This window comes from Macaca nemestrina, chromosome 10 (assembly GCF_043159975.1).
Source record: "Macaca nemestrina isolate mMacNem1 chromosome 10, mMacNem.hap1, whole genome shotgun sequence".
Classification (NCBI taxonomy): domain Eukaryota; kingdom Metazoa; phylum Chordata; class Mammalia; order Primates; family Cercopithecidae; genus Macaca; species Macaca nemestrina.
In genome coordinates, this window is record NC_092134.1 from 60,053,494 (window position 1) to 60,077,940 (window position 24,447).

Here is a 24,447-nt window from a genome sequence, read left to right on the forward strand (position 1 = left end):
AAAGGTGAGTCTTTGTTTTAGGCCAGTAATAAATATTTACACATGGGAAAAGAAATTTACACTGAGATTTGGCTTTAAGTTTTGCAAAATTTCAACCTTGCAAATTACATGTATGGCAAAATGCACATCATGTGAAAGCAAAATTGTTGAAGTAAGCATGTCCTGAATTTATTCATTGGCCTGCAATATTTGCATACTTTGACTCTTGTATTTGCAGCCCACAATTATCACGGTGCAAAGAGAGGAGCTGAGGCAGGAAAAACAATAGAAATATAATAGAATTGATCACTTTTCCAAATATAGTCAGTCTAGGTCCCAGGAAGTAAGTTTTCTAAGTAGCAAAGCCATTTATGTGATTATAAATCTGGTACTTGTCACAATGTCTCCTTTTCCCACATGTATCTTTATGTTTGAGCTGAACTCTCTAATTAACCTAACAAAAGGAGCCCTTACTTTGAAACTCTGTCTCTTCTTCCTGTGCATTTACATGCCACATATTTGAAGATTTGCCTTATTTTTCCAAATTGTATTATAAATTTACCCCTTGAACAGAGTAAACTCTTTTTAATATCTAACAAATTATATTTTTTGTTCTATTGTGTTTCTCAAAGAAACATTTAGCTCAAATTTAAAGTGCTAATATGTAAACTGAACTGTTCTTTTTTTTATCACTTTCATGTTGAAACATACTCTCATGGAGAAGAAAAAAATAATTATGAAACATGCCTGAATTCAGGTGGCTAAACTCATATGAAATAAAGAGAGACAATTCAAGTAATCATAATGTAACACGGAACAATGTGATTAACACAACATAAATACAAACAGAGTGCTGTGGAGATGCTTAAAAAAATTGAACTTTTTTTTATTATACTTTAAGTTCTGGAATACATGTGCAGTAAGGGAGGTTTGTTATGCATGTGCCACGGTGGTTTGCTGCACCCATCAACCCGTCATCTACATTAGGTATTTTTCCTGATGCTATGCCTCCCCATGCTCCCACACCCCAACAGGCCCCAGTGTGTCATGTTCCCCTCCCTGTGCCATGTGTCCTCATTGTTCAACTCCCACTTATGAGTAAGTAGATGTAGTGTTTGGTTTTCTGTCCCTGTGTTAGTTTGCTGAGAATGATGGTTTCCAGCTTCATCCATGTCTCTACAAAGGACATGAACTCATTCTTTTTTATGGCTCCATAGTATTCCATAGTGTATATGTGCCACATTTTCTTTATCCAGTGTATTATATATGGGCATTTGGGTTGGTTCCCATTCTTTGCTATTGTGAACAGTGCCACAATAAACATACATGTGCATGTATGTTTATAGTAGAATGATTTATAATCCTCTGGGTATATACCCAGTAATGGGATTGCTGGGTCAAATGGTATTTCTGGTTCTAGATCCTTGAGGAATCTCCACACTGTCTTCTATATGGTTGAACTAATTTACACCCCTACCAGCAGTGTAAAAGTGTTCCTATTTCTTTACATCCTCTCCAGCATCTGTTGTTTCCTGACTTTTTAATGATTGCCATTCTAACTAGAGTGATATGATACCTCATTTGGTTTTGATTTGTATTTCTCTAATGACCAGTGGTAATTAGCTATTTTTCATATGTTTGTTGGCTGCATAAATGTCATATTTTGAGAAGTGTCTGTTCATATCCTTTGCCCACTTTCTAATGGGGTTATTTGATTTTTTTCTTGTAATTTTGTTTAAGTTTCCTGTAGATTCTGGATATTAGCCCTTTGTCAGATGGATAGATTGCAAAAATTTCTACTATTCTCTAGGTTGCGGGTTCACTCTGATGATAGTTTCTTTTGCTGTGCAGAAGGTCTTTAGTTTAATTAGACCCCATTTGTTAATTTTGGCTTTTGTTGCAATTGCTTTTGGTGTTTTAGTCATGAACTCAACAAGACAGAAAATTAACAAGGATATTTTGGACTTGAATTCATCTCTGGACCAAGAGGACCTAATAGACATCTGAAGAACTCTCAACCTCAAATCAACAGAACATACAGTCTTCTCAGCACCACATAGCACTTATTCTAAAATGAACCACATAATTGAAAGTAAAACACTCCTCAGCAAATGCAAAAGGACAGAAATCATTTTTAAAAAAAAAGTCTCAGATCACAGTGCAATCAAATTAGAACTCAGGATTAAGAAACTCACTCAAAACCACACAACTACATGGAAACTGAACAACCTACTTCAGAATGACTACTGTTTAAATAACAAAATTAAGGCGGAAATAAATAAGTTCTTTGAAACCAATGAGAACAAACACCAAATGTACCAGAATCTCTGGGACACTGCTAAAGCAGTGTGTAGAGGGAAATTTATAACACTATATGCCCACAGGAGAAACTGGGAAACATCTAAAATCAACACCTTAACATCACAATTAAAGGAACTAAAGAAGCAAGAGCAAACAACTTAAAAAGCTAGCAATAGACAAGAAATAACTAAGATCAGAGCAGAACTGAAGGAGATAGAGACACGAAAAACTCTTCAGAAAATCAACGAGTCCAGAAGCTGGTTTTTTGAAAAAGATGAACAAAATAGATAGATCACTAGCCAGACTAATAAAGAAGAAAAAAGAGAAGAATCAAATAGACACAATAAAAAATGATAAAGAGATCACCACTGATCCTACAGAAATACAAACTACCATCAGAGAATACCATAAACATCTCTATGCAAACAAACTAGAAAATCTAGAAGAAACAAATAAATTTCTGTACACAAACACCCTCCCAGGACTAAACCAGGAAGAAGTCAATCCCTGAATAGACCAATAACAAGTTCTGAAATTGAGGCAGTAATTAATAGCCTACCAACCAGAAAAAGACCAGGACCAGATGGATTCACAGCCGAATTCTACCAGAGCTACAAAGAGGAACTGGTACCATTTCTTCTGAAACTACTCCATACAACAGAAAAAGAGGATATCCTCCCTAACTCATTTTATGAGGCCAGCATCATCATGATACCAAAACCTGGCAGAGACACAACAACAACAAAAAAGAAAATTTCAGGCCAATATCCCTGATGAACATCAATACAAAAATCCTCAATAAAATACTGGCAAACTGAATCCTGCAGCATATTAAAAGGCTTATTGACCACAATCAAGTAGGCTTCATCTCTGGGATGCAAGGCTGGTTCAACATGTGCAAATCAATAAACATAATCCATCACATAAGCAGAACCAATGACAAAAAGCCATTAATAGATGCAGAAAAGGCCTTCAACAAAATTCAAAACCCCTTCATGCTAAAAACACTCAATATTGATTAACATATCTCAAAATAATATAATAAGAGCTATTTATGACAAACTCACAGCCAATATCATACTGAATGGGCAAATGCTGGCCACATTCCCTTTGAAAACCAGTGCAAGACAAGGATGTCCTCTCTCACCACTCCTATTCAACATAGTATTGGAAGTTCTGGCCATGGCAATCAGGCAAGAGAAAGAAATAAAGAGTATTCAAATAGGAAGAGAGGAAGTCAAACTGTTTCTGTTTGCAGATGTCATGATTGTATATTTAGAAAGCTCCATCGTCTCAGCCCAAAAACTCCTTAAGCTGATAAAAGAAATTTCGGCAAAGTCTCAGGATACAAAATCAATGGGCAAAAATCACAGGCATTCCTATACACCAATAATAGACAAACAGAGAGTCAAATCATGAGTGAACTCCCACTCACAATTGTTACAAAGAGAATAAAACACCTAGGAATACAACTTACAAGGGATGTAAAGGACCTCTTCAAGGAAAATTGCAAACCAATACTCAAGGAAATAAGAGAGGACACAAACAAATGGAAACACATTCCAGGTTCATGGATAGGAAGTATCAATGCTGTGAAAATGGCCATACTGGCGTGAACTCGGGAGGCAGAGCTTGCAGTGAGCCAAGATTGCGCCACTGCACTCCAGCCTGGGCGACAGAGCAAGACTCCGTCTCAAAAAAAAAAAAAAAAAAAAAAAAAAAAAGAAAGTAGCCATCAAGTTACCACTGGCTTTCTTCACAGAATTAGAGAAAAACTACTTTAAATTTCATGTGGAACCAAAAAAGAGCCCACATAGCCAAGACAATCTGAAGCAAAAAGAACAAAGCTGGAGGCATCACACTACCTGACTTCAAACTGTACTAAAAGGCTAGAGTAATCAAAACAGCCTGGTACTGGTACCAAAACAGATATTTAGTCCAATGGAACAGAACAGAGGTCTCAGAAATAACACCACACATCTACAACCATCTGATCTTTAACAAACCTGACAAATACAGGCAATGGGGAAAGGATACCCTATTTAATAAATGGTGCTGGGAAAACTGACTAGCCATATGCTGAAAACTGAAACTGGACCCCTTCCTTACACCTTATATAAAAATTAACTCAAGATGGATAAAAGATTTAAACATTTGACCTAAAACCATACAAACTCTAGAAGAAAACCTAGGCAATACCATTCAGGACACAGGCATGGGAAAATTGAACATTTAAAAGTAAAAATCAAACAAGAATCATAACATCAATATATCATTATTAACTGGTAGCTAGTATGCTACAGAGATAGAGACTACAATAGGTAGTTGTAAGTGAATATGACTGCAGTGTTTGTATTGCCATGGTTTGTAACTACAAGGAATATTTTATAGTATCTTGGTTTTAAAATTGAAAAATTTTACCATTTTACTGAGGTGTAATTGATATACAAATAACTGCATATATTTAATGTATACAAGTTGATAAGTTTGTACATAATGCATACACCTGTGACAACATCACCACAATCAAAGTAATAAACATATTCATCATCTCCAAAAGTTTCCTTGTGTCTCTTTGTGGTCTTTGTGTATGTGTGTGTGTGCACGTGTGTATGTGTGGTGGTAAGAACGTTTAACAAAAGATCAGCTTTCCTAAAAAATGTCCAATACTGTATGTTTATTTCTAGGTACTCTCTGTAGTACGAGAGATCTCTAGAAATTATTTCTTGTTTAACTGTAATTTTACACCCATTGAACAACAAATTCCCATTTCTCCTCCCCCTGTCCCCACTAAAAGAACTATTTTCTGCTTTTGTAAGTTTGACTATTTTAGATTCTTCATATTAGTGGAATCATGCAATGTTTGTCCTTCTGTGACTAACTTATTTCACTTAACCTAATGTCTTCCAGGTCGTTTCATGTTGTTGCAATTCCTTCCATTACATATATATAATTTTATTTATCCATTCTTTCAGTGAATATTTAGGTTGTTTCCATGTCTCTTGGTTACCGTGAATAATGCTGCAATGAACATGAGAGTGCACAAACTCTTTAAAACCCTAACTTCTGGGTATATATATACACAGAATTGGAAATGATAGATCATATGGTAGTTCTATTTTTAAGGTTTCAAGGAGCTTCTATACTGGTTTCCATAACGGCTAAACCATTTAACATTTCCACCAACAGTGTACAAGTGTTCCAATTTCTCCACAATTTTATCAACACTTGTTATCTTTGTGTTTTGCTTTTTAAAATAATAGTTATTCTAACAGGTGTTACGTGATATCTCATTGAGGTTATAATTTGCATTTCCCTGAAGATTAGTGATGTGGAGCAACTTTTCTTATACTGGTAGGCCATTTGTATGTCTTCTTTAGACAAATGTCTATCCAAGTCCTTTACCCTTTTAAAAATCAGTTTTTGTTTTTGTTTTGTTTTTGCTATTGAGTTGTGCAAGTTCTTTACATATTTTGGAAATTAGCTGCTTATCAGATACATAGTTTACAAATATTATCTCCCATTGCATAGATTGCCTTTTCATTCTATTGATTGTTTCATTTGATATGTAGAAGCTTTTTAGTTTGATGTAGTCTCATTTGTCTTTTTTTGCATTTGTTGCCTGAGCTTTTTGTCTCATATCCATGAAATTACAGCTATGACCAATTTTACGAACATTTTAACATATTCTCTTTTAGGGGTTTTATGGTTTCAGGTTTTATGATTAAGTCATTAATCCATTTTGAATTGATGTTTGTGTATGGTGTAAGATAAAGGTCCAATTTCTTTCATTTGCAGGTAGAATTTTTAAAATTTAGTCTTTGTGTGTATATGTATGTGTGTGTTTTCAATTCTTTGGAGGCAGTAACTAGAAGTGTTTTAAGATTTCAGTTTTGGCCGGGCACAGTGGCTCACACCTGTAATCCCAGCACTTTGGGAGGCCGAGGTGGGCGGATCACGAGGTCAGGAGATCGAGACCATGGTGAAACCCCATCTCTACTTAAAATACAAAAAGTTAGCCAGGCGTGGTGGCGGGCGCCTGTAGTCCCAGCTACTGGGGAGGCTGAGGCAGGAGAATGGCGTGAACCCAGTAGGCGGAGCTTGCAGTGAGCCGAAATCGCGCCACTGCACTCCAGCCTGGGCGACAGAGCCAGACTCCATCTCAAAGAAAAAAAAAAAAAAATTATAGTTTTTGTTGATTCGAGTTTAAGATGAATCCAGAACATTGTGAAAATTTGAGTTTTTTGAAACATGAATATTTCTGATGAGCTTACCTTGACAAGATATTTTCACCTACTTTGTTCTCTGCTTCAGTAGGGAATATGAAATTTTTAATTTTATATGTCCAGGTGGAAAAGTAAGACAACCAAGTTTTTCTGCCTGAATGAAGCCCTTTCCAACCTTTGTCTCGGGTAGTAGTTCAATAGTCCATAAACACTGTTACGACCCTCTGAAAACTATGCAGTGTTTCCATATGGAGCTTGATTTGTGGAGGCGATGGGGAAATCCATTCAAACATATAATATTTATTTTAATTTTAGAGAAGTCAGAGATCCTATGATCTCATTCTCAAACCCCAGATACAGAATACCTAATCTAGAGCCTTTTCACATTCAAATATATTTCACTAAAAACAGTATTAATTGTCATACATTTATTAAACCTCAGAAAAAAAGAAGTTTGACATTTGACTAAAAAATCAACTATATGAATCAGAATTGGAATTTTGTTGTGATTATCACTTAATTTAAAAACAAACACGGGGTTCATGCTATAAATTTTTTTTTATTATTTTTTTAAAGGAAGGTGCATTTAGGTTAAAATTTTTTTATTTTGGGGAAATTGTGATTTTTTTCTAGAACTTTTGGAAGAACATTATTGTTATATTCCATTGTGGCTTTTTGAGCTGGAAGCATGACTATTTTGTAAATATGCAATTCATTGAAATTTTTAAATTTAAATTTTGTCATAAAACAAGAGGATAAATAATACTTAAAATTCCCTGGGTCATTCTCTCTTCCATTTACCCTATACTTCCTTAGTATTGAAGATAATATTTTTTAGAGAACCACATAGACATTGTTCCATTATAAAATTTGGAATAATTAACATGACACGTCTATATACTTACTCTTTTATTTTCACCAGTGATTGATACTAAGATTTCGAATTCTGAATGTTCTTGGTACTCAGCTCTCATAAAAAAAACCCAATGTTTAATTAATGTAGCCAGAATACCCAATGATCCAAAACTCCCTGTTGAACCTTCTTAGAGATAAATAGCTTTGTGCAATCATAAAAATTCAGAAGCACAAACCTTCACAATTCCGATAGTTGCTACCATTCTCAGTAGATTATTACTTCCAGGATTCAAGGATTCATGGATAAAAATGTTCCAAATAAGACTCTATTTTTAAGCCAGAGGTGTTTACCCTTTGAAATTTATTTAAGGCCAGATAATTCTTTATTTTCAGGAGCTGTCCTGTGTATTGTAGGATGTTTGCAGCATCTCTGATCTTTCTCCACTAATTGCCAGTATCATCTGCCTTAGCTCTGGCACCAAAAATGTCTCCAGACATTGTCAAATGCCTCTCAAGGGCAAAATAGAACCCCATCGAGAACCACTGTCCCAAATAACATTTTATCTAAGAATGCTGGCCTTCTCTGACACATGAGATCCATCTTCTGATTTACATAGTCTGAGATGGAAAATAAGTTTTGCCTGATAAGTGTGACTTGAGGGTCAAAACTCATTGTTGTGACCCCTTAAAAGTCAGACATGTATCTGAAATGTAAGCGAGACTCTCACATCATCTCCATTTGAAGTCCTCAGTTTTTACTTTATAGGTATCACTCACCTTATCAGAAACTCCAGTCTCCCTCAATGATCGGATAGAAATTGTCATTACTCTTCTGAAGTCAAAAAACATTCTTGTTCTCAAGGACATAGAACTAAATGGCAACTGTCTAATGTCAATCTCTTGGAGAGCTTTGCAAGATGTGGTGTTTATATGGCTTCATTCCACATTTTGTGTGCCATTCCTCTGTCACTTTTTCCCTAATAAAGACCAAACTATTAGCAGGTAAGCTGAACTCCAAAATCATCCTGCTATATTTACACACTGATAAAACATTTCTTTACTTAGAAAGTTAAGCATGACCTATCTCAGTCTTTTCTGTCCCCTTTTATCTGGCCAAGTACTGAGAAGTTACTAAAGTGACTGCCATAATTATATAAACATTCAATAACCTTCATGCAAAAAAAAATCCCTTGTCTCCTAGTGATGACTGCTCCATATCCCCTAAGTTAGATATTGCAGTCAGATCTACTGTAGTCCTTAATTCACTTTTAAGGCATGTGAAGCCTGGGATCTCTATAATTTATCTCAAGGTAACTCCTAACTTTCTCTCTTCTTTAAATTATATACAGAATTTTACTAAGGATATGACCACTAAAGTCTGACCTCCTGAGTTTGAATCCTGAATCAACACTTACGAGTTATATGACCATAGGCAAGTTTCTTAAGGTTTTCTGTTTGTTTGTTTTTGTTTTTGAGGTGGAGTCTCACTCTGTAGCCCAGGCTGGAGTTCAGTGGCATGATCTCAGCTCACTGAAAGCTCCGCCTTCCAAGTTCACACCACTCTCCTGCCTCAGCCTCCCCAGTAGCTGGGACTGCAGATGCCCGACACCGCACCCGGCTAATTTTTTGTATTTTTAGTACAGATGGGTTTCACTGTGTTAGCCAGGATGGTCTCAATCTCCTGACCTCGTGATCCGCCTGCCTCGGTTACTTAAGTTTTTAACCCTACACTCAAGATGTGAAGTATAATAGTGTCTATTACTAGGGTTACTATTATGATTTAGTGAGAAAATTTATGCAGAATGCTTAGGACAGGACTTACTAAATAATGATGACAGAAAGTGTTAGCTATTATTAATCCCAGTTTACTCTTGCTTGCTAAATCTAAAATTTGAAATGACAGGCTCTGGAAATTATTTAAAATAATAATTTTTAGCTTTCCTTCTTTACACAGCACTTCAACCTCAAAGATCTACCATCCTAAAGTCATAAAATCTTTGTACATGTATTTAACAAATAGTATATCCCTCTCACCTATTTGCAAACTTTGCAAATTTTAACTATTATGAGTGAGAGACATGGCTTACCTTACAGAACATGGGAAAAGACAAAGCTATAAAGAGATTATCACTTCTTAGCCAGGACTAAAGCAACTCTTCTCAAATACTTTTTCATCTTCTTCATCTCTGTATAAACACATAGATAGGTAGATAGGTAGGTAAATAGATTTTTGTTCATGCACACAAGTGCACATATACACATGCACACACACACCAACTTCTCTATGAGTTTAAATGTATTTGCTACAAGCAAAATGAGCACTGTTGAATGTCTTAGAATGCACTCTGATTCAGAAGTAAGTTAAAATCTTCAGCACTGTGTATTTTGATGGCAGATGTTAGATTGGTATAATAATAAGTTATATTTTAAAATGAAAGCCATAGCAAAACAGAGAGCATAAACTTTAAGAATAACAAGAACCAAAGAAATTAGACTACTGAAAATATCATTCAAAATTCAAGTATGTTTAAAATATTTTATTATATGTGTGAAAATGTAAGCACTGACAAGAAGCATTAAGTTGATGAAAGAGTCTCTTACTCTTCCTTGTAAACTTGTCTATGTGGGCAGCACTTCTGTAATTATATCCTAGATCACTCTTAAACTGGCAGGAACTCTTGTTCACTGAAAATCCTACTGACGATCTATTGTTCTCTTTGATCTGTGGAGCTAACCTTTTGAATTGCATTGCATCTCTGTAAAGTGCACTTTCCTGGGAATTCATATTTACTTATGTGATTGGCTCATTTCACTTTTGGTCTTTAATATACTCATCCTCTATATCTGGGTATGTCAAGGCATGGGATGGCATTTTATTTCCTTCACTCTAACTTATTTTTTTATTTTACTATAAATTCTGGGATGCATGTGCAGAACGTGCAGGTTTTTTACATAGGTATACATGTGCCATGCTGGTTTGCTGAAACTATTAACCAGTCATCTAGGTTTTAAGCCCTGTGTGCATTAGGTATTTGTCCTACTGCTCTCCCTCCCATTCAGAGACCCCCACCCCCAAACAGGCCCCGGTGTGTGATGTTCCCCTCCTTGTGTCCATGTGTTTTCATTGTTCGACTCCCACTTATGAGTGAGAACATCTAACTTCTAATTAAACGGAAATGAGGTGGGACAGTAGAGTGACTGAAAAAGTACTCCTAGGTACAGAAGGTTATAAAGTGTGCCAAAAGGTACTATAAAAAGCTTACCAGTAAATAAGACGTATTCAAATGGTCTAGACTACCATTGTTAGTAGAAAAAATAATAATAATGGAAGATTGTAAAATGACATACTTGATTCTGAGGACATTCTTTTTTCATTTATTTAAGAAATGTTTATTAAGCAACTACTGGGAAATACACTGGAGTTTCATAAGTAAACAAAAATAAAGTATACACATAAATAAGCAATCCCTATGCGATGAGATACTTAATGAAAAAGTGTGATTGCAAGCACATAAGAAGAACACTAGGTAGCTTTAATTTGAAAAACATAGTGTAGACCATTTATAACAAATGCAGTTAGTACCCTACTTACATTTCTTTAACCTTACCACTTGAATGACTGTTGTCCGACTTGCAACTAATGGTGTCTGAATCCTTTGACTAGAAAACTTACAAGGGGAGGAAAACCATTGTGGCAAGTGCCTATCAAGCCAAAAATACCAGAAAATTAACAACACGCCCTCATTCCTGCAGAAGTAGCCCTCAGTCAATGACTAACAGGATTTAGAGGTTAAAGACCCCAGTTTATTTGTCTCTTTTGTGAAATAACTCTGAGACTTGTATGTTATATAATTTCCCAAAGTTTTCTGCAGATTTGAGCTCCAGTCACCCATAAGAGTTGCTGACTTCTGTTTCCTTCCCTTCTTTGCCTCACCACTTTCCTCCAAGGGTTTCTTGGATCTCTCAAATAAGCTATTCTCCCTCCAATCTTCATTTCAAGGTCTGCTTCTGGAAAATGCAAACTAAACCACCATCTAATCTAACAATTTCAAAAGTGGTGGAACCTCTTTTATAATAGGAATTATAGCAGTTACATGTTTTTAAAAAACCCTACTAAATATTTGTATGATCTAAAGCTAGCAATCTCTCCTTCTCTTTGTCTTATATCCGGAGTCTGCTGATGTTTTCTCTTACTTCTGTGTGATAATGAAACTCTGAGCCAGAAGATAGTATCTTTTTGAAAGTTCAAAACAGCAAGACAAAAAAGGTATATCTGGGTCATTTTTAGGAATGACTTAACAGCCAGCTAGATTCTCAAAGTTGTTCCTTACAAAAAAAAGAGAGAGAGATGTTCTTAACTTGGGGATTTTAAAAATAAGAACTTGAATTTTCTTTCTTTTAGCTAAATCTTCATAACCCAGTGCTTTTCAACAATGATTAAGTAACACCAAGATTATCTTGTTATTGTAAATGTTATCATGAAATGTTTTGATGGAAAAAACAAAATATATTCAAGTAACTTTCTAAATATTTGGGTGCAATAGGGACATTTCAATATAAAAAGGGAGAGAAAACTTAGAAGTTGTATGATTCTATCCTTTACTTACTCTGCACACCTCTAGCAAATATATGAAAAACTCGGATACTTAGATTATGTCACTTTATAACCTATTCTACTCTCAGAGGAACAATATTGAAATGTCTATCAATTGCTCTCACTCTCCCCCCAATTAGCTATATTAAACACTGCATCTTCTTTTCTGGCATTGCAACTGAATACTCTGAAGAAAGTCACTTAAATTCCATCCAAGGCTTTTTGGTGTGACTAAATATCATAAATATGTGAAACTAGAAAACAATGAGAATTATAGACATTGATATAAAATACGTGTGTGTGTATATATAATATATATAGTCTATAATCTTATTAAGAAAAAAAGTGATACTCTGTCACTAGGTGAAAATCTTCCTTCTGCAAGCCCCTCAAGTCCTTGTTGAACTGAGGATCATATTATTTGCTAAAATATAACTTTATAAATTTCCCCAAATATGCCTGGGATTGCTGAAATGCACATATTAAAATCGTATACACTTAAGAGGCTTTAATACTTCTTTGTGCATATTTATGTTGCATAAAGAAAAATGTAGGGAGAAGAAAAGAATTATATTACCACTGTCAAATGTACACTGCAGTGAAAAAAGAACTTATCTGCAAACTTGTGCTTCATCTCTACAATAAGATGGATATTTTTCTAGATGACTTAAATGGTTTTCAACAGTTTTAAGAACTTCCTCTTATTAATATAGGGCACATGGATACTGAGTGCCCGAATAATAACGAGAGCAGCAGCAGCAACAGCAACAATAATAAAAATAACTTCCATTTTTTGAACTCTAAATATGTGCCAGAGAATGTTCTAAGCCCTGTACCTCTGTATATCTACTAACACATTTCATCCCCAAAACAGAGATAAATACAATTAATATCTGCATTATTCATGAGGAAAGTGAGACACAGAAGGATTCATTAACTTGCCCAAAGACACATAGCTCTAAGTGACAAAGCTAAGATTTGAATGCAGGCAGTATGAATTATGACCATTGTGCTACTCTAAATGCAGTTATATTACAATAATTTCAAGAGTATAAAAATTATAGCAAAATTTTTACAATAAGGCATAATATTGAGCAATAGCCTTAACCCATTATCCCTTGTCTCTGGAGTGACTGGATATGAAAATGTGAAAAGAATAATACAAACACTTACAGTTACTTTGGAGGAACGGAAATTAAGTTTGCTTGGCAGAATGTTACCTTGTCAGCATACTAGAGACAAGACAGAGCCTCCTGAGGACTAGGATGTGCAAAAATGTTCCACCTTTGGCTTTAAAAGATGAGGTTTTCAAATAGGCATTTGAACACACAGTAAATGCATGTTTCTCAGATTTGATGTTATTCATTAATGATGAAACAAAGATACTAGTAGAAGAAATGTACTTTTACGAATTATCAGAGGTAAGAAACCTAAGATCACAAATCTGACTGGATTCCAAATATGACAGAAACTAGAAACATTTCATGAGATGAATAAAAGAGATTTTATTAAAATTAATGAGTCGTATCTCAATGTTGAAAGAACTGAGGTTTTTGTCTATTAGAGTTATAGCTAAGTTGATCTATTTTTCCCTCCTCTTGAAGTATTATCAGTTATCATGGCTAAATGTATCCCCCAACACATCCTTACTGACATTTGTGGACCAGCAATGCCACAGTCAATTCATCACTCTACTCTCATATGGTCTAAATGCTGAACCTATGATCAAAAGGGGAAAAAATAAAATAAAATATTGACAATATTGATAGTGTTTCTGTCCTAAGCTTTTTTTAAAATAGAAAAATAATATATGTCATAAAAATCTTTTTCCTCTTCAAAATACAGACATATTGAAATAGACTTTCACAGTGGCAAGGATATGAGAACAGGGAACAAATGAAAGGGTGGCACAAAGTACTGTGTTCAGGGGTCAACACTGTCTGTCAATCAATATGGACTTGTTTAATGAATTCTCAAATGTCATTATTAAGAGAAATGAGCATTTTTTATTTCAGTATGTAAAATGAATTAATTCTCTGTCAATCCAGGAGAGCTCTGACAACTCTCATTTTTAGCCCTATCATTATTATACACACTGATGTCAGAAAAAGGCATATTTTCACTTTAAGCAATGCATCTACAGACATACATAGTAAGTGCCTCTCTCTGGCTGGCATGCACGGTCCATTTTTACTATAAATTCTTCTTGATTTTTGATACAAGTATTGCATTACCTTGGTAAGCAAGCTCATTTAATGTTACTAAAAATAAACCCAACAGACTTGGTTGAAATAAGTTACTTCAGGGCAGGAAAGGCAGAGGCACAATGTAACTGAAAGGCTATAGGCTTTGCTGTCAGAGAAACTAGGATTTCTATGTGATACTGAGCTAGTTATTTAACCATGAGATTAAGTTTACTCAACTAGAAAATAGAGGTAACATGTATCTCATAACAGATATTGTGGAGATTGAATGATATTCATATACCAAAGCTGTATGTGTTGTTAAATTACGTTTAACCTAAAACTGCCTCATTACATACTTTAAGTTTGACCTAAAGGTTTCTCCATACATAGTGAACAGTGACCTAACTGAATATGTAAACAAACTGTAATGTACTCATGTAATAAGTAGCCAAGTCTCAGCCAATCACAGCAGCTGAGTTTTGGCCAATCACAGGCAGCCAACTGTTCAAACCATGTTCAAAGAAGGCAAATACCCAGCACTAACCAATCCAGATATTTCTGTACCTCGTTTCCATTTTCTGTACGTCACTTTCATTTTTTTGTCCATAAATTTTATTTGATCATGTGGTAACCCTAGAATCACTCTGAATCTATTCTGGTTCTAGGGACTGTGCAAATTTCAATTTTTTTTTTTTAAATTAAACTATGTTACATTTGTCCAAAGTTTTTCTTTTAATACTGTTCAACATTTTATGTTAAACAGACTTGGGAATGATAAAATTGATAATGATTGAATAATCAAATTAAAATTTAAAGCTTTATTATATTGTGAGTGGAATGAAGAGAGATGTTTTAGCCAGCCCCCAACAGAGCTATTTCTTAACATTCCTTATAACTTTGTATATAATTTTCAAAATGTAAAAAGGAAACTCAATTAGAAAAAAAATCTGACCTAATGAAATCTAATTATATCTAAAATTCAACATACTGAAATAATACTTTTGTTTGTCTACCAAGTTCAGATAGAAGTTAGGATGGCCTATCGTGTAAATCTGCATTGCAGAAAGACATAGCACATATTTAAGTTCATGACAGTGTTAGAAAACTTTTTCTAAATGAATGGTAATTTTTATCAGTGTAATTCACACACATACTTTAAAATGAAATAACACAATAAAGAAAATTCTACAGAGGAAAAAACTGGCTTTCAATGTCATGTCTCAGCATTACTACCATGCCACCAACTGCCTTGCATTTGATGAGTTCCCAGAATTCCTTAGAGTGACTTTGTCTCAGTTCTCTTAACTTGTCCCCTCTCCCTGTGCCTGCTCATTCAGCATGTTATTTCCAAGTACTTGGTGAAGTCCTGAATATATTAAATAGCAGTTAATACAATCTTGCTCTGTGGCTAGAGGTCCTTGGGATTTTAATGCTTGAACCACACTCAACTAAAAGAAGTTAAAATTTTTAACTGATTTCTTGCTACCCCATTCTATGGCAATTTTTCTTCCTGTTGCTGCTTCACCAAGGACACCAACAATTATTATTTTTAGAAGAGGGTTGCATATTCTGCATTTTAGTTAATTTGGATTTCTTCTCTTTGGCTTTCTGATATATTCAAGAAGACTATAATGTTACATCTTTTACAGATTTTACTCTGTGTTAGGGTGCAATTGATGGTAACTTGCTATTTTTATGTCTACATCCTAACCATAAAAATAATACTTATCTTCATTTTAAAGATTATTTTCACTGATAGTAGGATTTAATTTAGCAATGTAATCCCCCATCTTCCTTCATCATTTATTCTGACAAATTATTTGTCATTGTTATTTTTTTCTCCCATGAAAGGAAGTCTTTTTTTCCTCCTGGCTGCCTGCAAAGTTTACTCTTTTTTTTTTCTCTTGGCAATATTATTATGGTGTGTCTTAATGTGGTTTATCATTTCTTTTTTTTTTTTCATGCAGCACATGATCTACAGTTCTTCATGAATCTCTGAGTTCATGTCTTTCAACAGTTTGGGACAATTTTTAGACATTTAATATTCTATCCCATTTGCTCTCTCCCTTTTTTCTAGGATTGCCTTTTACTATGAGAAAAAAGGATATATATTTTCACTTTTTTCAAAATTCCTCGTAATCTATTTTATACATTTGTATTCTTCCTAGATTTTCAGATTTATAACTTATATTAGTGTGTCTTCTATTACACCACTTCAGTTTCTCTTAAATATAGTTTGCTTTTAGTAATTTTAGTAATTATATTGTTCAGGTCTGAAATTTTCATTTGATTAATTTTTAGATTCACATTTTCTAGTGACATTCTCAAGTTTTCATCTTTCTCCATTATTTTTTCTAGATTTTTAAGTATATCAGTCATAGTTATTTTAAAGAACTGAGTCTGATAACTTTCTTATGAGTATTAACTTAGAGTCTATTTATATTCTGATATGGTCATATGTCCCTGCCTCTGTGCGGTGCTAAGTCACCTGTATTAAAATTAAAAATATAATCTTAAAATAATTTCTTCTCTAAGAGAATGTTTCCTCATCCTATCCCCAGGTGATAGTTTATTTCTTGAATTCAATCTAGAACTAAAATAAATCACATCTTGGTAGGAGCTTTAATAAATCTTTATCTTCCTTGGGTTTGCCAACTATCTACTTTAGGGCTTCTCCTTCTACCTCTTATCCCTCTGTTTAAAAGTAAAAAACAAACACATTCTTGGATTTGTTTGGGTTATTTCACTGCAGGTGTACAGAATCCAGTTCTAATTAACCTAGTAAGAAACATGTAATTTCTTGCAGAATTAAGGAACAGATGAAAGAACAGGTTTATAACAAATGATAGGCAACATTTCATGAAATAGGTTAGTGCTGGGTGGATAAACTAATTAACAGTCGGATTCAAGTTTGTTGTCATGAGTCTATTAAAATACAATTTATTATTTTTCTAACTTTTTAATTTTTTATTAGATAGCAATTTCTCATATTTTTTTAAAAAGCCCAATTTTATTACTTGGGATAATTTACTAACAAGTTCAGTAGAACGTGGAACCTCCAAGAACATAAGGAAAGCCATGTAAATTTGGCTTCTGACTAAAAAATGTTTCTTATAAATAAGTACAAGGTAAAAGCCCAAATATTAATATTTCCTAGTATTATCTCATAATACAAACGTCATTGTTTACAAAAAACCATTTTACATTCCGGACACAAAAACAGAAAATGAAATATCTGTTATCTGAAGCCAACAGAAACACCTAAATTTATTTCCAGGATAGCTAGTTATTTTTGGTATTTCTAGATGACTCACTAAGATCCAAAATTTTATGACTAAGGTTTATTTTAAAAGATTTATTTGAAACATAAGATACATTGAATTCAAATAATTCATGTTTTTTTATGTGATACGTTTGAGTTAATCTAGAAAAATTATAATGTGAATAAATAGCACTGATATTTAGAAATGTTAAGAAACATTTACTTTCTGTGGTATGAATCACTGAATGTTATAGCTGAAGGGGACATTAGAGGTCAGATAAACTTAACATACTATTTTATATGAATTATTCTGCATGAAAGTGCTGAGTCAGTAAGAACTGCGTATGGCAATGATTCACCTTTGGTTTTACAGATTCTGAGATTGTTGGGCCTTAGGTCATGGCTCATGATATATTTATTTAATCAAATAATTATAATTAGTAAGATAATTTTTTTAAATATATTTAATAGGCCTATTATGTGAATTATCTTTTTTATATGGCTCTAGAGACCCATGGAGAAAGCAGTTGAGCACTATCACTAGGAATTAGTTGATATTCATGCCAATGCTTTCTAAGACAATGACAAAATGCCTGTTAAATACTTATAAATAATATAAACTTTTACACAGAAACAGGATAGGGTTAGCATTCTAAATGTTAAAGTTGAATAACCTGTATGTCACTGCCACCAAACTTAGCCTTAAGGAACTTCTCTGCTGGCAGAACTTTAGACTTTTTCATTAGAATAACAGCAATTGCCACAGAAAATATCAGGTTATTTGTTCAAGATCTCACACTATAAGTTAAATGGCAGATCTAGGAAGAGTACTTACTCTCATATCCGAACACTGTGATATTCTGCACAAATTTAATGTAACTTTCATGGGAGGGACAGTTTTTTAACAAGGGGTATTTGCATTGTTGTGTATATTAATGGTGTGTTTTAAGGAGCACTTTATTCCTGTCCTTGAAGAGCTTATCATCTAGTTGGCAGATAACACGCAAATTTGAAATGTTTTTAAATTATTCAATGTACATGCATATTGGCTTAGTAAAAAGTGATTATGTGAGAATTGGCAAATTATGTAGGGTTAATCTGGTACTTTGTGAAGACAAATTTTAAATCAGGCTTTGACAATGATCAAGATGAATGAGTGGAGATATTAGGAGAAAAGTCTGCTTAAAAACACAAAGGTGAGAATACATGAGTGTTCCTTGGAGCTCAGTAAAAATTGTTTCATAGATGAGGACAGACAAGTGGAGAGGCAGTTATTGGGGAACTAGAATGCTACTCATAAGGCCTTATATTTGTCGAATTAGGAAATACTAAAACAAAACCACTGTAGTTTCCTTAGGAGGAACATTGTACAATGAAAATAGATCAGGAAAAGAGTATTTCAACTATAATAAATGTCATATTTTAAGAAAAAAACAGAGCATTCGCATAGCAAATATCAATTTTTAATTCAATATTCTCATTATTCTTCACAACTACCATTTTTGGCTTTAAGTACTAGTTCTCTTACATTTATAGTCTTTTTTTCCCCTTTAGTAATAGAACCTCTAAGTTTTAGTTACAAGATGATAACCTAGCAAGATATATTTCTTAGTCTTTCTTTAGTGTAGATGTGTCCATGTACTCACTTTGGGTCAATGGTATATGCAAGAATATATGAGCAAGCTCTGGATCATGAATTTTCTTCTTTACCTTTTCCTGGTCTGGAAGGTGGATATGGATGCAAGTCAGCATTAATGATGTGATCAAGAACACAACATTTGGAGATGATAGAGTAAAGAGAAAAGAACCTGGATTCCTAAATGTTTTTATGGGTCAGATCGTTTTCACCAGCCCTGAACAATTCACTTTTATACTGGTTCGTGTAAAATTTCAGCAGTATAGCTTGGACACTAAAACACTAATTCAGAAATTACTACCTAGAAGTGGGGTTTTGCAGCAATAAAAGTTTAAAATATCTGACATTGTCTTGGTGTTGTGACAGCAGGCAGAGAAAGGGTATACCACATGCCGATATGCCAGTGACACTTGCCATGTGGAAAAACACTTGAACTATAAGCAGTGATAATTGGGAGTCATATTAAATGCTTTTGAACTTGTAGCTGTATGAGAAGAGGCTAGAAAAACAGTGCTCCATTTCTTGCTAATTTTAGCAAAATCCTATAAGAAAAAGAGAAGCCCAAGCAAGAAACTGCCAGTTTGCAAGCAAGGTGGAATCAAGGTTCTCTCTACCTGTGGCCTGTAATCTATGTTACTGAGAACCAGAGACTCAGAGACATGGAAAAGCCAATCTTTCTGTATTTTAAACAGCAGAAGATAAGATTGTCACTCAAAGCCTTTCCTGGTCAGACATGGTCAGCCTAGACTAAAAAAAAAAAAAAAAAAAAAAAAAAAAAACAGATTTAGGGTACTATCCTTCCATTTGAATCTATTGTTTCATTTGGGGCAATCACTCCTGAATTGTGGGAGACAAGGAGGAGGAACTTAAAGGTGTGATTATGGCTGCCCAATGTAATTAATTCTCTCACTAAAGACAACAACAACATCAAAAGTAGGTAAAATGGGGAGGCAAGAAGGAGCACTGAAGATCCGCAAGAATGTTCCTGGACCAAACTGAGGGTTGAATTACTATTTTTTGTGGCCCATTAATGAGATGCAGATAAACTGGAGAAGAAGAGAGTTGTCATTTCTGTAATTGGTTACAGAGAGAAGGCCTGGAAATTATTGGCAGGCCAACTCAAAATTACAAAGATTTCTGGAGCTTATATACATTCTAAGCTATATGTCTATGTGTAAGTGTGCATTTATCTAAAGACATAAGTGATTAACTTCTTTTAGTCTATAACTAAGGTGTGAGTTGTGAAGACCTTCCTCTGGAGCCGCAGTAAATTTATTTAATCTAAATGGGTCCAGGTACTGGGGTGATTACCCTTTATCTTGTCTCCTGCTAAATCATGGAGGTTTGAGGAGTTTCTTTAGACCCCCAATAAACATGTTTGTGGAGGCCTGGGGAGTTTCTTCAGACCCACAATAAAACCTGTATAATTCTAAATGGGTCCTGTTAAGAATTCCTTCCTTATTTTGTCATGCTTTAAGGCCCAGGAAAGGCCCAGGCAAAACTCTTGACGGGCTTTTGTTACAGACCAGCCTTTGTATAAGGATAATGGCTTTTAATATTTAACTTAACCACTCAGTACTGAAACAGTTGTTAGTGAGACTTGATCTGCCACAAGGACAATGGGGGTATCCTAGCTGAGTTTTGACTAAAATCCTGTAACCAGAATACAATATCAGAAAACAAAAATAGGTTTTCTGGTTGCTTTTTGGTTCTAAAAACTATGTTTCATTGTTTGAACCTTGTTTTGTCACATGTGCTCTAGAAACCCTCTTCATCAGAGCCACTTTAAGGGCTGGGTAAATCAAATCTTGGGTCTCCCCTCCTAATACCTAACAAGTCAGATCACTGCTGGTGGACTGTGAAAACTTTTGTTAAAAAATAAACACCCCAGTTGATTGTTATGCACATTAAAGCTTTGAAACAACTTTCTTTTTTATTAAAAATAAGAATATTAAATATAAGCCACATGTCTGTTTTATTTTTCTTTACATGGCAATAAACACTGTCAATGACAAGCAGATACTGAGCAGACACTGAGACTGAAAACAGAAATAACAGTTATTTTAAAATATCTATTATTCACACAGGCATATGACTATTAATCTACAGGCTGTCAAATAACTCTATGACTGTATCTATTTTCTTTTTTCTAACTTTTAAGGCAGTGTACATGTGCAAGTTTATTATATAGTTATATATAATATATAGTATATATAACATGTATATAACAATATGTAAACTTGTGTCATGAGGGTTTGTTGTAGAGATTATTTTGTCACACAGATATTAAGTCTAGTACCCATTAGTTATTTTTCCTGATCCTCTCTCTCCTCCCATCCTTCGCCTTCTGATAGGGCCCAGTGTGTGTTGTTCCCTTCTATATGTCCATATGTTTTCATCATTTAGCTCCCACTTATAAGTGAGAACATGTGGTATTTGGTTTTCTGTCCCTGAGTTAGTTTGCTAAGAATAATGAATGGCCTCCTTCTCCATCCATGTTCCTGCAAAGGACATGATTCCTTCGTTTTTATGACTGCATAGTATTCTACTATATATATATATATATATATATATATATATATATATATATATCACATTTTTATCCAGTCTACCATTGATGGGCATTTAGGTTGATTCCACATCTTTGTTATAATGAATTGTGCTACGATGAACACACACCTGCATGTCTCTTTATAATAGAGTGATTCATATTCCTTTGGATATAACCTAGTACTGGGATTGCCTGGTTGAATGGTATATCTCTTTATAGGTCTTGGAGGAATCGTCACACTGTCTTTCACAATGATTGAACTAATTTACACTCCCACCAATGGTATATAAACATTCCTTTTGCTCTGCAACTTCACCAGCATGTTATTTTGTTCTTTTAATAATAGATATTCTGACTGGTATGAGATGGTATTTCATTGTGGTTTTGATAGATTTCTTTTTTCATATGATTTTTGGCCACATGCATGCCTTCTTTTGAGAAGTATCTGTTCATGTTCTTTGACCTTTGCCAGATGCATAGTTTGCAAAACTTTTCTCCCATTCTGTAGGTTGTCTGTTTACTCTGTTGCTAGTTCCCTTTGCTGTGCAGAATCTCTTTACTTCAGCTAGATCTCATTTGTTGTTTTGCTTTTGTGGAAATTGCTTTTGACATCTTCATCATTAAATTTTTGCCCGTTCCTGTGTACTGAATGGTATTGCTTAGGTTGTCTTCTAGGGTTTTCATAATTTGGGGTTTCACATTTAAGTATTTAATCCATCTTAAGTTAATTTTTGTATATAGTATAAGGGAGGGGTCCAGTTTCAATCTTCTGCATGTGGCTAGCCAGTTATCTCAGCACTATTTATTAAATAGGGAATCCTTTCCCCTTTGCTGGTTTTTGTCAGGTTTTTCAAAGATCAGATAGTTGTAGGTGTGAGGCCTTATTTCTGGGTTCTCTATTCTCTTTCATTGGTCTATATGTATTTTTTTGTACCAAATATGTTTGGGCTACTGCAGTCCTGTAGTATAGTTTGAAATAAGGTGATGCATCCAGCTTTGTTCTTTTGGTTTAGGATTGCCTTGACCATTCTGGGTCTATTTTGGTTTCATATGAATTTTTGAATAGTTTTTTCTAGTTCTGTGAAGAATACCAATGATAGTTTAATATGGATAGCATTGAATCTATAAATTGCTTTAAGCAGTATGGTTATTTTACAGTATCGATTCTTCCTGTTCACCAGCATGGAATGTTTTTCCATTTGTTTGTGACATCTCTGATTTCTTTGAGCAGTGTTTTTAGTTCTCCTTGTAAAGACCTTTCAACTCCCTTGCTAGCTGTATCCTGGGTATTTTATTCTATTTGTGGCAATTTTGAATGAGAGTGCCTTTCTGATCTGACTCTCAACTTGACTGTTTTTGGTGTTTAAGAACATTAGTCATTTACATAAATGACGAGTTGATGGGTGCTGATGAGTTGATGGGTGCAGCACACCAACATGGCACAAGTATACATATGTAACAAACCTGCACATTGTGCACATGTACCCTAGAACTTAAAGTATTAAAAAAAAAAAAAGAACATTAGTGACTTTTGGACATTGATTTTGTATCCTGAGACTTTGCTGAAGTTGTTCATTAGCTTCAAAAGCTTTTGGGCTGAGACAATGGGCCTTTCTAGATACAGGATTATGTCATCTGTAAACAGGATATTTTGACTTCCTCTCTTTCTGTTTAGATGCCCTTTCTTTTTCTTGCCTGATTGTCTTGGCCAGGATTTCCAATCATATGTTAAATAGGAGTGATGAGAAAGGGCATTCTTATCTTGTGCTGGTTTTTAAAGGGGAATGCTTCCAGCTCTGGCCCATTCAGTATGATGTTGGCTGTGGGTTCATCATAGATGGCTCTTATTATTTTGAGGTATGTTCCTTCAATACCAAGTTAATTAAAAATTTTTAACATGAAGGGATGTTAAATGTTATTAGAAATATTTTCTGCACTATTGATATAATCATGTGGTTTTTGTTTTTAGTTCTGTTTATGTGATGAATCACATTTATTAACTTATATATGTTGAACAAAACTTGCATCTCAGGGATAAAGGCTACTTGTTTATAGTAAATAAGCTTTTTGATGTGCTGCTGGATTTGGTTTGCCAATATTGAGAATTTTTGCATTGATGTTTATAAAAATTATTGGTCTGAAGTTTTCTTTTTCTGTTACATCTCTGCCAAGTATTGATATCAGGATGATGATGGCCTTGTAGAATGAGTTAGCAAGTTCCTTCCTTCCCTCAATATTCTGGAGTCGTTCCAGCAGGAATGGTATCAGCTCTTCTTTGTACAGGTGGTATAATTTAGCTGTGAATCCACCTGATTTTGAGCTTTTTCTGGTTGGTAGGCTATTTATTCTTGACTTTATTTGTGAGTTCATTATTGGTCTGTTCAGGGATTTAATTTCTTCCTGATTCAGTCTTGGCAGAGTGTATATATCCAGGAATTTATCCATTTCTTCTTGATTTTTCAGTTTATGTGCAGAGAGGTATTCATAATATTATCTGATGGTTGTTTGCATTTCTGTGCAGTCAGTGGGAATATTCCCCTGTCGTTTCTGACTGACTTTATTTGAATCTTCTCCCTTTTCTTCTTTGTTAGTCTCGGTAATTGAGATCCTTCTAGGTTTCTGATGTGGGCATTTACTACTATAAATTACCCTCTTAATATTGCCTCAGCTGTGTCCCAGACATTCTGGTATGTTGTATCTTTGTTCTCACTAGTTTCAAATAACTTCTTGATATCTGCCTTAATTTCCTTATTTACCCAAAGTCATTCAGGAACAGGTTATTTAATTTCCATATGATTGTATGGTTTTGAGTGAATTTCTTAATCTTGATAACTAATTTGATTGCACTGTGATCAAA